The sequence below is a fragment of the Electrona antarctica genome (assembly GCF_951216825.1).
Source record: "Electrona antarctica genome assembly, chromosome: 4".
In the NCBI taxonomy this organism is placed as follows: Eukaryota; Metazoa; Chordata; class Actinopteri; order Myctophiformes; family Myctophidae; genus Electrona; species Electrona antarctica.
Window position 1 is genome coordinate 22,883,446 of NC_136809.1, and position 13,561 is coordinate 22,897,006.

Genomic DNA, 13,561 nt, shown 5'->3' on the forward strand with positions numbered 1-13,561 from the left:
GCAGATACTGTACGAGGCATCCTTTCTGATCCGGATACAGGGAAGTGAACGACAACGCGCGTGCGCGAAGAGCAAGGAGTATGGTGGGCATTGGTGGCCTTGGAGGCCAACTAAAATAAAAAAAAAAAACTATTCAGAATATTTTTTTCTTGTTTGATATCAAAGAAAATGCGTCGGTTGGATTAGTTATGACGTTCCCACACGTTGTACAGTCTAAATGGGTTAAAGAAGGTCTTTCCGTCTCCGTGAGGTGGGTTATACGGTGCCAGATACCATCCTGGAAAGTCCATCCTTGACTTTCAAACTAGGAAGGGTATGGCCTGGTCATCCTGCAATGACATGCATTAGATCTGGTCATCCTAGCTTAGTAAGAGGTTCAAAGTAAAAATATTTAGGACGACCGTCAAGCCGATTCTACTCTATGGCTCCGAGACATGGCCATAAAAGAAATGATAACACTTATACCCGCCTTCTAATGAGAATCTCTCTTGCAGCCACCCATCGACTTCTCTATTATACGACAACCTTCCCAGTGTTTCTTCACTAGTCCGATCCAGAAGTTTGCTGCATGGCTGCATGGCTACTGCTACAGAGCTGATCATGAGGTTATATCTTCCCTTCTTCCCTGGAATCCTGCCTCAAAGCAGACCAGAGGTAGAAAACTGTCGTTCCCTGATGTCATCGCTAGGGACACATGCATCAGTAGGCAGGAACTGGGGATGGCAATAAAGGACCGGAAGGTCTAGCGTGGCATTGTGAAATCCATGATCTCGACCGCGGTCGGAAAATGATGAAAGATTTCAGGTACACAGTAAAATGAAATATCTAATGACATTTTTTATTCAAGCTATAACGTCCAGGTCATGTTTGATTTGATGCTATGCCCACCTCAACAATGCACCGACTTGGGAGAGTCATCCTGTGTCAGACACCAGAATATTGAGCCCATGCACTTTGTTCCTCCAGGAACAGAGTGTGATTTCAGATATACAGAAGAAGAGAGTTAAATGGAGAGGTCCTGGGAAGGGAGAAGACGTATTTACTCACAAAGCCACATTTCTTTTTAAATAAATACAGCCAATTGAAGATAGTCCTCCGTGAAAAGGCCAAGATCATTGGTTTGATGTCAACATAAAGGAGTTATAATATAAGTATTGACTTTGTGGCTGTTGTGGGGGAGTAAACCCACTGTGACTTATCGCCGTCCTTGTAGGACTTGATATACAACAGTAATATACATCAATTGGTCTACTTACTGTACCTAACAGGAAACACCAGAGTATGAGACGAGTTTAGATTAAATAAGATTACAGTATGAAGTTGGATGATATTTGTATGATTTGTAGGAATTCCAAGTACTTGACAAAATGCATAAAAATGCATTAAATACATACCAGTAAAGGTCTGGTTACAATCGTGCATTTACTTTTTCCTCACACAATCCAACAACAATCAGCAGTAAACTTGTATTAGTCAGGACTATTCCGGCCCGTATGAGTGACTGGTGTAGCGATAACCATTGTTCTCCCATTCCCAAACCAGCTTCACTCACCCAAAGATAATATAATAATAATAATAATAAACTTTATTTGTATAGCACCTCATGACATCAAATGCAGCCCACAGTGATTTCCATAAAAAAGGGATCAACATGGCCAATTGTGTTCCTTTTAGATGCAAAAACCCTCCTGCCAAACTTGAAAGCCAATCATAGCCATTGGAATGGAATATAAAGAAATCTTACATATGTCTTGATCACATTATTATAGTGATAATAGTACTGAGTACTGATTTGCGTGAGGTTTGGGGAAATCTGTAGCAGTAGTAAAACATGTTTAGCAAAAATCTGCCTGTTATAGCTCCACCATGAGGCCAATTTGTTTATTGACTGTTTATTGACAGTTTGCAGAAAGTACAACTCAATACAAAAACTGTTAACTGTGAGTGGACGACACCATGAAGCATTACACTTACAATAGGGCCCACCATTTTCAATGCATCAAAACATTTAGAGACGTACGAATATACACTTCTATTTAGCCAAAAACAGGAAATCATCATAGGAGGTAAAAAGGGAAAAAAACATATACAGTGAGGGGGGAAAGGGGTGGGTGGGGGATTCAAATTTTACGGATGGGACAGAGGGACGGACTCACTGAACCAAAACCATAATCTCTCGGCGAAAGCGTGTGAGGGCTACTAGGTCTATGGCTACTGTCGGCTACAGTATAGACAGACATACTACAGTACATAAAGGCCTACTAATACTATAGTGTATGTTCACACACAAATACACTGACTGTACAGTACATGTATACATTCATAAAACTTACAATGTACTGTAATACTATACTGTAAGTGTCTTCTGTTCTGACAGCACATGCCCCCCCTTTGCCCAGAGCTTCTCCCCTATCCTGAGTCTGTCCATAGCCGCTAGTTGCACTGTCTAAGATGGTTTATCAGGATGATAACACATACGCACAACGCACACAATCCACCCTCTACCAGCATCCTGATCATTATCGCTGGACAACCACAGTGAGGAAATATAACCCAAATAGGATGTGGCTCATTTCAGTCCCTCCTTTCAGACTCTTTAATTTGCTAAACGAAACAAATGGAACACAGCTAACGGGCACAGACGTACACGCGTATTATGGCTAATACTAAGTGCAGTGCATTTCACACTACACAATGGGCTGCTGCGGAAGATGGAAATTGATTGTAATAATAGCCTTCATCGGCGAGATCCACGAGCTCTATTATGAACAGAACATTGCACAGCCCCGGGATAAATGCCTTTATGCAGCTTCATGCGAATGAAAAGGGCGCTGCGCATGCAGGTTGGTCATAATGGACACCCAACCCCCTGTGTTAGAGGGCTGCCCCTCCCACACAGATGTGCATCCAAACGGGTCGCTCAATCCATTTTCCCATTTTCTCTCACACACCTTATTTACCGTCCCACCGCGCTCATTTGCATCGTAATGATTAGACTGTATGCATGCAAAGCAGGCATTCTTCTTCTTCTTTTTTTTTCTTCCTTAAATTGGTTTTAATAGTCCTAAATATATTCATGAGATTCCAGAGAGAGTGGCGCCGACCTGTCAGAGCAGGAAAACCGCTGCCAACTGAAATGAAAACGGCTGCAGAACTCCTCTGTTGTTCGCTCAGCCAGCAGCACAGGTGGGGAGAGTGACTATAACTACCAGCCAACATTGGAATAATGCTGTGTCTGATGTCCATATTCAAACTTTGTTTTCCAATTCCATTTCAGTTTTGGGGGAAGGTTGTGATGGGTCACACAGCAAAATCCTGCATGTTCACTTGTAACTCCGAGAGAGTCAACGGGTCAGCGTTAACCATTTAATACCTACTGTAAATAGCCAATAGCTGAGCTTGTACTCACTTGGGGATGTGATTATTAGTAGTTTTTTGTTAAAAGGTTGAGCCTCGCGCTTGGGTGACATATTGATAAAGTGCCCACAACCACGGAGCCTGTGGTCTTAAATCTACTGGATGCATCCGGCTTTGTCAAGTGTATACAATAAAACTTACTACACCTGTAAGTAAACAGGATTTTACTTAAAATTACAACCTCTTCTCTCCATCTTTCCTGTTCCCTTCTACTGTTAAACAAAGCATAGGTGACTTTATCTTAAAATGTATCCAACATGTATTTTTATAACAGGAGTGTTAGTTGCATTTGGGTATTATTATCCTGTCCAAACTAACACCCATCAGAAGGGTTCCCATGGTGAACGGCGAGGTGTGATTCATTCACAAAAGCCTTAACATTTGCAAGCTTGAGAATATATCTGTTAATATATGTTTGCGAATATCTATATTTTCACGTTTTGTACTGTGTTGTCCTCCTACACACCTATCACCAGCAGGTCTCATACACACCTATCACCAGCAGGTCTCCTACACACCTACTGTATCACCAGCAGGTCTCAGGGTGGGAGAAAAAACAGCACACAAACATTTTTAGATTCTGCTGAAAACATGTCAGATGCTGATTTCTTGAAATGTCTGTAGACCCCTATAGCTTCTGCCATCAGTCATATACAGTGTGTGTGTGTGTGTGTATATATATATATATACATACACACACACACACACACACACTGTAGGATTCCATTTGAGGGAATGACGTGACGAATAACGTGTGTTGATCATCAACCATAAAATAACCAGCGCCCCCAAATATCAGAAGTCTACACACTCTCAGCACCACTCTCACCCCCTCCACTACTCATTTCATCCACTCCCATCATGATGACCATGAGCAACCATAAAGTTCTCCTGGGCAAGGGGCACTTATAAAAACAATCCTTTATTCCAACAGCTGTTAATATCATAAACACTGAAGGACATTTGCAATTTGACATTGCACATAGATGCACTTTTATTTTATCTCTTATCTTTATCTATACAGCTGTATTTGTTGCATGTTCCTCTGAGCCATGTCAAAGACACAGCTAGGTCTGTCACATGTGGGAGGCAATAATGTTTTTGAAGACTTTAGCTAGCACTGATTGGTCAGCTGCCATTTTATCACAAGGGCAGATACAGTGACCAATCAGTGCAAGCAGTGCACATCACCATCAATTTCCTCCCCCCCCCCCCCCCCCCCCCCCCAACCAGGACAAATAAAAAAGACAGTATACGTAGGTCTGTATGACATTTATAAAAGGAAATGTAAACAATTATTGTGAAATTAACAAAACAAATCACACCACATGGTGTTTACAAATTAATATTATTGCTGATATGATAGTAAAACCAATGAAATGCCAATGATTTAATATTGTCTATCATTAAAGCAAAACTGCTAATTTGGAAAGCCATCCATAAGCAGCCCTGTGACATTTACTAAGTGAGTCCTTCTCGAGCGAGTCTTCATCTTCTCTTTGAAGAGGGGAGGAAATGGGCTGGAAATGGAGGCCTGTTTATGGTGGAATAAAGCTTTGATAATGCCATTGTGGGCCATTACAAGGGTTGTAAAGCATCCGACCTGCAACGGCGACAGAGGGTGCTTACAGCTTGCCAAGGTCAGATGCTCACTGAGCAATGATAGACTGACTCACAGATCTTGAAATGATTTATAGACAGTAAAATCCTTAATGTTAATTGAACTCATAGTGTTCACAAATGGAACCAAATGATCATCTATTTCCCAAAGATCTGGGTGTATTTCCCAAAGATCTGTGTGTGTGTGTGTGCGTGTGTGCGTGTGTGCGTGTGTGCGCGTGTGCGCGTGTGTGCGTGCGTGCGTGCGTGCGTGCGTGCGTGCGTGCGTGCGTGCGTGCGTGCGTGCGTGCGTGCGTGCGTGCGCGCGTGCGTGCACAAGCGGATGGACTGCTATCCTCATGCGCCCAGAGAATATAATGATGTAGTTGTCAGGATGGTGGTTTGTGCACTCATTTGTGTAAATTGTGAACAAGACTGGGGAGCAGCCTTGAGGGTTTTGTTAACTTTGAGTGTTAATAAGAAACGAAATGATAGATCTAGCCTGTAATAATAGTAGTGAGGTGAGGGCTGTGGCTGCCACATGAATGCAGCCTGTTATTTATTGTATATGAAATCAGTCACAAGACTGATCTCACGTCTTCATTAGTGCCTTAAATTAAACAAACATTAAATGTCCATGACCTTGGCTGGCAAAATATTTTTGATAAAAGTGCTCTAAACAAACATTAAAAGTCCATAGACATGTCTGCCATCTGACGTAATTTCAAAAAGCCATGCATTGGAGGGGATAGCGCCCCTCAAAAAATAATTACACCACCCCTTTCCTCGAAATGGATTCATATAGTGTTTTAAAACAGAAGCCTTTTGTGGTTATTATTATAATCATGATATTATTATTCATCGTCCCTGAAGAGCACAACAGTACTGTATATCGAATAAAGATACTATTCAACTATTATACCATATCAACAATTATTACTAGTCCTTGAAGTTCCAAGATAGCGAATGTGAATGGTGGGGGCTGGGGATGGGATGTGGGTAGACTGGCATTTAATTCAGTCAACGGTACTTAATTGGATTTCTCTTTGATGTTCAATACCATACACCATGGGATGAAGAAAAATAAGTACCACTTGTCTAAAGGGAGATTTATTTTATAGTCGCTTAAATGTTGCATAATCCTCATTAACGAGGAGTCTGGAGTTTCAGTTACTTAAGATAAATAATGGTCAGTTCAGGATTCCTCTTTGCATGGTTTCCTTGCAGACACTTTTTTGTAGGAGTTTCCTATATCACAATATTACAACCAGTTCCAATGCTAGTAAATGCACCTCATAACTTGTCTGAGGATGCTTTTGGTTGACTTCAATTTCTTTTTTAAAGTCTCCAATCATGGTAGAAAGAGAGTTGGACAAAGGTCTAATGGAGCAAAACGTTAAATAAAGCTTTTCTAAAGCTATTCTGTGCAAGTGAGGATGAGGGCGTGCAAGAGATTTTGTTTCCTATGTTGATGCACTTTAGTCTCCAAGCCCCTGCCACTTACTGCTTAGGTGTGTGTGCTTAACTTAACTGTGTTGCAGTGCTGTAGCCTAGGTTTTTTTCAGACTGTATACCATAATTATTCCCTGCGTAATACACACATACAGGCTCACATGTAGTCAATGGATGAAATGAGCAGACGGTATACACTTTCCCCCCAAAGAAACTCTGGCACGGTATACTACGTATATAGCGTATAACGGTAGAAAGCAGCACTGCTTAGTTGTCTGATCATGGTCATTTTTTATTTAAAATGTGCCCAATCTTGTTGGATACACGTTTCTTACTGACTGTCACAGTTACCAAAATTGATCTGCAAGCGACATATTTTGGGACACATTTTACCAAAGCAAAGCCCTTTTGAAGTTGGCTGGCGAGGGACACTTCAAAAGCAGCAGCGAAGAGAGAAAGGGAATTGCGCAATATGTCAGGAGACGGGCGTGTTACAGGAGATCAAGCACACAATGTTCACAACATCCTCCATTTAGTCTTCAGGGTGTAATGGACTCCCCATGTAGGTGGCCGACTGGACTGTTTGAATGTTGCTCAGAAACAGTTTTGTTTTGCCCTGTGGAAAAACAACGTTAAACATTTCTGTTTGAGCAAAGGTTTTCTTTCAACACTTTCAGTGTTTGTAGGGATGTGAATATATGAGAGGATATAGAACGGACTGAATAAATTAATCTGCTGTGAAGGCAGATGTGAAGGTCTTACTGTCCACTGTCACGCGCTAATGCATTAGAACTACCTTTTAAAATATCTGCTTTACTAGAATTTTACAAGACAGATTCAAGCTGGTGTTTTGTCCCCTTATGCGAGTTATGATGGCTTGAGGAATTATATGGTGTTATTGTTGATGACTTCTTGTACTCTGGACTGCATCATGTAATGCTTAATTGATACTCCATCTTTTGATGATCCGCTATTTTCGGGACACGACACCGGTGTAGAATTTATACCCGTAAATCAGTTCTCACTTTGAGTTCACAAACTTTGAATGTGGTACTTTCTTTTTTTCAGGGTTCAATAAATTGGCTTGTTCACTTCCCCCTGATCCCTGGCATTTGCCTGACATATTCCAAAATGTCATGTGACGTCTCAGTCAAGGAAACGATGAAATTAATGAATTGATGGACGGAAAATCACATCAAGCAGTTTTCAACCATCAAGTTTTAAGCCAGGGGAAAAGTCATCAACATAATTGCTCGTTAAGGATCTGATCATTCTTCAGCAGGGGAGTTGTCCATTGTTTTGAACAGGAAGTGTGTTTTGTGTCAGTATCAATGAGTACTCTTCACCCACCTCTTTTTTTCCCTTTTTTTCCCCCTGGGGAAATGGAGAGGACTGTTTGGGTTCAGTTACAATTCAGTCAACCTCCTCTGTGGAACGGTGTGCCAGGGGCCACTGACATTTCCTCTTCCACTGAGCGAAGTTGACTGGCGTACAGCATCTCCGTGTTGACAGTTCATGGCTTTCTCCTCTAGCCTCTGAGGACTCTCCCAGACATGGTCTTCCCCCTGAATGTTAAAGGCTTCAGCACGAGACAACTCCAGCTGCAAGGCCAGTGGATTGTGAAGGATAGGCTACTCTAATGGATGAATTGCTATTGTATAAAATATTTGCTGGATGATACTAAAATGTTGGAGCGCAATGAGATTTTGATGTGGAAAGCTTGATGTGAGGCTGTTTTGTGTGTTTCACTGAATCTTGCGGTCTTGGCTTTCATGATCCATAAATATATATCGTAAGGAATATGACTTAAATGTAGGCTGAAATGCTTACAGAGAGCTATTTACAGGGGAATAAGATGATGATTTTGTCAGCAGCATAAACTCAACCGCTGGTATAATTTGGAATGTTTTTCCTTTCCAGCGTTTCCCTTGAGGACAAGGCTTGTTGGTAAGATTCACTGATGGGTTTATGTATGAGCTTGAGGCACTAAGACAATTACCCAGAACAATTGAGAGTAAAACAATGTAGGCCTAATACTACAAATATGAGAATAAAAGACATCAGATGAAGCTGGTCTGTAGAACAAGATTTCAGGGAGTCATGATACAATACGACTCAGCAAGCCTATAAGCTCTCCAGGCAGAAGAACATGATTCAGTGTTAGTGCAGGGCCAGAGATCTTAGGGCGATTTCTGTTACCTAAAAGGTGGAAATCTTGCCGCAATGACCCAGTGTAATGAAAAATCACTGGCACTGAAAAATTATAGTGACGGACTTTCGCTTCTCTCTGCCTGTGAATCTGTTTTTCTTTGTTTCTGTCTCTTGCTCACTTTTCTGTCTCTGTATTAGTCCCAGTTTTTCTCTCCCTCTGTCTATCGGTGTCTCTCTCACCCTATCACTGCTTCCCTCCCCCCAGTGAAACTCCTCACTGTCAGGTGAAGAGAAGCGTGCCGGTGTATTGGAGGTGGTGTGTGCTCCCCTCCCTCCCCAATGAATCAAGGAAGAGAAGAAAAACTCCACACAGAGCTTGTAGTGCTGAAAAAGATCTGCAATGTTTTTCACAATAAAAGCTTGTTGGATGGATGGATGGATTTTATTTTGTCATTGAACACACATGTACAACAAAATTAATCTGTTGGCATCAATCCAATGCAGTACAAAAAACAATCATAATAGTGTTAGTAGTAGCACCCAGTAGGGTGCCAATAATAAAACGCAGTAAGAATAAAATCACACCCGTGTGAACTGAGTGGTGCAACTCCCCTCTCCCCCTGCAACCTCCCCCCCCCCCCCCCACACCTCTCTCTCTCTCTCTCTCTCTCTCTCATTAGCAGGCAACAGTGCAGCACTATCTCTCTCTCTCTGTTTCTGGCACAACAGCGCCACTTTTGCCCCTACTGGTACTCATAGTCACATAGGTTAACACGGACATAGTCACATAGGTTAACACGGACATTGCTGTTCCTTGGAGTGGTTGCACCACTCAAAAATACAGTGTATGTACACTTGTACAGTCAGTGAAGAGTTTATATTATTGAGGTAGTGGGGGGGTCTTGAGGCATCTGTAGCCCTTTCGCCTCTGTGAATGGGAGGGTGGAACAGTTTGTTGTTGGGGTGGGACCGTGGGGGGCATCCTTGATGATGCTAAGGAACTTAGACTGGCAGCGCTGTGATTTATTTTAACATGTATGTAAAAAAAAAAGTACAAAACATGTAGGCCTATTCACTGAATTTACACGTGAAGGGTAACGCGTAGCGTTCAAAGCACTGTAATGGGATCAAACCCCCAATCTCATACTCAACAATCCGCACTTGCAACCGAGCTGAGCTCAAATGGTGGAGCGTTACGAGTGGGGCTTTTGTTGGGTGCTACAATGTTATTTTATTATTATGATGATGATTGTTATTAAACAACTTCCAAGAGGGGAAGGGAACCAGTGGCGTCGGCAGTCCACAGGACCTCACTCACATCATTCACACAGACACGACGAGTCACAGACGAGTCACTCCAAGGCAGATGAAACGGATGAGATGCAGTTAGAGGCGGTTAGGTACAGTACGTAGGTGAAAGTCCTGACTATTGTGAGCAGCAGCGGGTAGATTAAAGCTAGTTAGCTGGCTATCCATTCCTAACTCTATAATGAGACTGTAAATCATCCCCGGGAAACAGTCGCCAAATGGTAGAGGTAATGAATACGCTTTGAGCTAGGATTTATCCATCGGCTCTGTACTTGGTCCGCTCTATTTATCCCTTTGCACCAAATCCTTTTCCCTGAAAAAACTGTGGAATTAATTTATTGTTAACATTGTAACCCAATACAAATGTCTTTGAGTGAGATCTGAAAGGCGTGTGCATTCTCTCAGCCAACAGATGTACTGAATTAATAACTGCCAACTCGTCTTTGAGGTGAAAACTCTACAAGCTTGAATTAAACTTAAAAATTAATTGTTTTTTTTTATCTCATACTGTATGTGCTTCTGCATGACAAGGAGTGCAGAGTCAAGCAGCCAGGGGCCAAGGAACAAAGGATAATGAAAACAGAACCTTTGTGATAAGATATTAAGCCACAGATGGTACAGCACGCACTGTTACATAGTCACGACACCCCAACCCCTAACCGATTTCTCCTCTTTATCGAAAAAGGCAAAAGGCAAGTGTTTGAATATGGAATTTCTGTTCCTTTGTGCTTTTATCTTGAGAGAGTATCTCTCAATATCTGAAACCGGGGCGTTTTACCATTTTGCTGAAGTCTGCAGAAGTGAATGCGTAAACCTGAGAGGAAATGAAGCTTAACAAAATTAAGCTCCCCATATAAAGCAGGTTGGTTCCCGTGGGACTTAACAGGTTCCTTTCTAATACCCTGTTATACGATTCCGAATATACAGATTGCATGCGGAACCCTCGTATATAAGCACTCCAGTCAATAACACTGTAGCTGTGATTGTGCTCTCTTTCTCTCTTTCTGGGAATTCTTCTGAGGCTGTTCTCTCCAGCAGCGACAGTATGCCTCCCTCTCAAAGTAGGGACCAGGAACTTCTTGCCTTTCCTGGCTTTGCCCTGGGTTGGCCACTTGGCTCCCATAGTGTCAGTTTGCTTGCCTATAATCTCTCAAGAACAGGAAACAAACAGCAGAGGGTGCTGTTTTTCTTTCTTTTGACAATGGGTTCCCAGATTGGCTTGCCTCTTCCAGTTTCATTCGTTGCCAGCCTCATCCTTCTCTCTCTGACTTTGTCTGTGGCCTGTGGTAGGTCCCCATAGAGCAGTGATTCCCAACCGGCGTAGAGGACCACATTCTGATGCATTCGTAACATTCTTATGTAGACTCCATCCAGGGCCCTTTCCTGTTGTGCTGAGGGTCCATGACTCACCCCATACACCAGAAGCACCCTGCATAACCTATTTTAAACCAAGAATGTTTGGTCCAACAATTTGGCACATTTCTGAATTGATACAAAGCTTAGTTTATGCCTCCACTGACCACACAAAATAAGCCATTTGAAAAGTCTTTATCTTTCATTTTTCAGGCTGGAAACATTTGCATTTCTAGGATGCTTTCGCTCTTGATCGTATAGGCATGAAGCAATCTTGCACCTTGTGTGATATTTCAGCAAACGATTGCTCCAGCAAACGAGTCACTCCTTGTGACTTACACATTGATACTGATAAAATACTATATGGCTTTCACTGAGTTTATCAGCACGTTCTGCTCTTCTCAACTCTTTACATCGTCCGGAGGCAATTTTCTGGAAATACTTTCCAGTCAATGGCAACTGCACTAAAGTAGAATTAACCAGTAGTAAAAAGTGGTTTAAATTGGATTTATTTGTATATCTACCATGTGGGTATGTTGCCCTTCACACATTTATAAGCCAACATTCTATTCTAAAGAAGTTACAAGAACAAATAACCAAATAAAGTTAAAAATGGTAGGTGAGACAGATTGATTGGCAGACAGATAAAGAGAAAGACGGGGAGAGAAAACGAGCCGATATATATACAGTATATACAGTCTATATACGTCTGTACTTGGTTCTTTCCTTTTTCCCCTCTATGCCAAATCTCTTTGCTGAATATAGCCGGGCGATTGTGGCTCAGGAGGTAGAGCAGGTCGTCCAATGATCCGTGGGTCGGCGGTTCGAATCCCGGCTCCTCCTGTCTACATGTCGAAGTGTCCTTGGGCAAGACACTGAACCCCAAATTGCTCCCGATGTGCTGGTTGCTATCTTGCATGGCTTCCGTCGCCATCGGTGTATGAATGTGTGTGTGAATGGGTGAATGTAATGCACAATCTATGTAAAGCGCCTTGGATAAAGGCGCTATATAAATGCACCATTTACCATTTTAGCCGATCAATCCCAGATTAACCGGGCCAATATTTTAATTCTTTGCTGATCAATCAGTGGGATTGATAAGCGAAGATTCTGTGCATCTGCACATAGCAGGTACAAGCTCACAATGTGTCGTGTTGTATAAGCTCACATGTTGTGTCGTGCTGTGATGCATTTGAGCTTGTACTGTACATCTGCTATCGAATGGTTAACACAGCTGTAGCATAAGGCCAATAGTAATAATATCCACCATCACATGATAAAACAATTACACTTTGCCTAAAATGTAATTGAGATATACAGCAGAGACATAAAAGAGGCTTATGTCTTATGTCTTTTTTTTGTTTTGTTTTTTTTTACTTCAAAGGGCCAGCAATGCAAACGCCTGCAACCACGCTCCTGATCTCATTCTCCTGATGGCACAGACATCTGATGGATCACTTCAGTGAGGATGAATATATTGTCGTGCCCATCCGTCTTGCTAAATGCGGCACAATAGCACAATAGGGCATAACTCAGTGTACCTCTGCTTCCACTGCTGCCTACTCAAGGGCAAACACCAGCGAACATTGGCACTGAGCTTATATGCTCAACGGTTTTGAAAAAGCATGCAGGCTGAAAATTGTCTTTGAGGATGGGAGGACTACAGAACAGGTTCACTCAAGGACATTTACGAGGAGCCTGGTTCCTCTAATTGACTATATTTTATTTACAGTTTTGATATCATGCAAACTGTGACTTTAATCGTGCATTGAATTGAATGCTTTATTTCAGGGTTCCCCAATAGGCGGCCCGCGGGCCTTTGGGGGGGGGGGGGGGGGGGCAGATATAAATGGCATTAAATGGGGGTCAGTAGCCTATGCATGTCAAACTGGGCATCCTTTTCAAATGGGGTCCTGCCCTGAAAATGAATTTTCAGGGCAAGACCTCGACCTCACGCGTGCGGACTCGGCCCCCAGCCTGGTACCCTAGTCAAAATATGGCCCTTGAGGAAAATTAATTGGGGAACCCTGCTTTATTTGAATCAATGATGAGGTTTTACATAAGATCTTAGGGACACACCTACAAGAGCATTTTCTTCACACAGTCTGACCACCTGTTATACTGTTTAACGAGTGTTTAAAACAGTCACTGTACGACTGAAGAATCTTCTCATCCACACATGTTGAAAACACTCTATGAACAGGTTGAAAAGTATCTTGCCACTAATAAATTATGTACGAGTTCCAATCTGGCTTCAGAACGTCCCACTCCACTGACACAT

The 13,561-nt window shown here is 42.2% G+C and overlaps 1 long non-coding RNA gene across 1 annotated transcript in view; it reads left to right on the plus strand.

Moving 5' to 3' along the window:
* LOC306921099 overlaps positions 1 to 12,825 on the plus strand; it is a 37,137-nt gene extending 24,312 nt beyond the window's left edge. The window contains exon 3 of the long non-coding RNA XR_013789736.1: positions 12,665 to 12,825. This is a non-coding gene — a long non-coding RNA (uncharacterized lncRNA). The remainder of the gene's footprint in view (positions 1 to 12,664) is intronic.
* The last annotated feature ends 736 nt before the right edge of the window (positions 12,826 to 13,561 follow it).